This window comes from Schistocerca nitens, chromosome 4 (assembly GCF_023898315.1).
Source record: "Schistocerca nitens isolate TAMUIC-IGC-003100 chromosome 4, iqSchNite1.1, whole genome shotgun sequence".
In the NCBI taxonomy this organism is placed as follows: Eukaryota; Metazoa; Arthropoda; class Insecta; order Orthoptera; family Acrididae; genus Schistocerca; species Schistocerca nitens.
Genome location: NC_064617.1, coordinates 356,923,557 through 356,925,506, shown reverse-complemented (window position 1 = coordinate 356,925,506; position 1,950 = coordinate 356,923,557). Strand labels below are relative to the sequence as shown.

General features: G+C 43.6%; 1 non-coding gene across 1 annotated transcript; it reads left to right on the top strand.

Annotated features, from left to right (window-relative positions):
• The first annotated feature begins 1,592 nt into the window (after window positions 1–1,592).
• On the top strand, window positions 1,593–1,699 carry LOC126254793 (U6 spliceosomal RNA). The gene has a single exon (XR_007546430.1). It is a non-coding gene; the product is annotated as a U6 spliceosomal RNA (small nuclear RNA).
• The last annotated feature ends 251 nt before the right edge of the window (window positions 1,700–1,950 follow it).

Here is a 1,950-nt window from a genome sequence, read left to right as displayed (position 1 = left end):
AAAGGGAAATGAAGGACGAGAGATTGGGTTCATTGTCTGTTCGACTTCCTCCCTTATGACCTCTTGAAGCGTCTCGGTTTTTTACTCGCTGTGCCTTCTGAACTTGTGAAATCAGTTGCTTCCTCCATCACAGACATCGATACGACGTTTGGATTCCGTTCAAACTTCTTGCGTATAATTCTTTTTTGATGCATTGTCTCGATATACTGGCACCATTTTAAAGTCGTCTGCTGTCGAAACCTCCTTCAGGAGTAGTGATTGATACATGTCCTCAGCAACACCCTTCATGAGATGTGCAACCGCATCTTCCTCCTTCATTCTAGGATCCACTGTTTTACACAGCTCCAAGACATCTTGAATACAGGATGCTGTAGTTTCTCCTGGGCGCTATGCTCTGCACTTTAATTTATCTTTAGCCTTCCACTTCTGTCGTTGTGTGTCACCAAAATACTTGTGCAGTTCCACCTGGATTACTTCCCAGCTTGTGAACATCTCCTCGTTGTTCTCATACCATTACTTGGCAGTGCCCTCCAAGTAGAAAATTACGTTAGCCATTTGTTAAATTTGGCTGTGCGCTCATATACCTTCAGCCACTTGTTGGGACCTTGGCCATCGTCATCAGAGTACTCGAAAGGACGTCTCATACTGTGGCATACAGTTGCTGTCATTGTAACGTACGCTTCTTCTTCTGTCTGCGATAGATCGCGATCTGTTGCATATGGCTCGAACTCTGGTTTCTCGCTACGTGAACAGCGGCTCTGTTGTGGCATGATGCGAGCCACAGTGTCGTCTATAATGTGCGCTCTCACAAGTTCCAATACTCGGCGCCTCCACCAGAATTATGTCATGTAGAAGAAGGTGTAATTAGCTGAATGACGAACACTAACTTCACTTAACGAAGTTTTATTCAGCACTTTCTCATACAAGAGTGCGGAGTGAACTGCCTCTGGCCAGAACACATATAGTATATATACAACTACAGAACATTCCAGTACAATGATTCTTGGCATTTGTGGCTACTTCTATAATGTTCTCGAACTCAATATAGAAATTAAAATTGTACAGTGTAGGTGAGTTTTGAACTCACAGCACTCCATGCAGCAGTTTAGTATCATAACCACTAAACCATGGTCCTACTCAGCTTCTTTTGTGACAGTATGCACAGATGCACCTGAGCCTAAAATCCATTCCAGTTGACAATTACCCACATCTCCAAATGAATAAAAACATGAGAGTGCCTTACCTTTATTATTGGTCCCTCTCTCTGGGCTATCAGCAACATACCTTTTTTGCTGCATGTCTGACCTTGGGCTGACTTTTTCTCTGCACTGAGATTCAATATGCCCCTTCTTCTGACATCTACAGCACCTCACTTATTTCTTCCTTTTGTTTTTTGAATAAGGAGCAGATGCAGTTTCCTTCACCAATACATGACAGCTTGAAGTACTCTTTACATCCTGTAGGATTTCCACTTTATCACTGTCGCCCATGATCGGTATACCTGAGCTTCCCAACCCCATAGTGAACCTTTCGGGCAGTCCTGCCAACAGTGTCCCTATCCATTCGTCAGCGACCTCAAACCCAATGTTTCTGTACTCGCTTCGGCGGTACATATACTAAAATTGGAACGATACAGAGAAGATTAGCATGGCCCCTGCGCAATGATGACACGCAAAATCGTGAAGCGTTCCACATTTTTCTGCTTTCTTTGAGTGTGTTTTTCAGTTTTATTAGGTCTCTCCACATTCGTTCCTTTTACTGTGTGTCAGGGCGCTGATGACCTCGATGTTGAGCGCCCATCACCCCAACACACACACACACACCAATGTTTCTCAGTTGGTTCGACATGGCTATTATCTTGTAGACGTATTCGTCTACACTCTTGCATTTGTCCAGTTGAGTGGTAATTAACTCGTGTAATAATCCTACTTTCCTTGTAAGACCTCCATT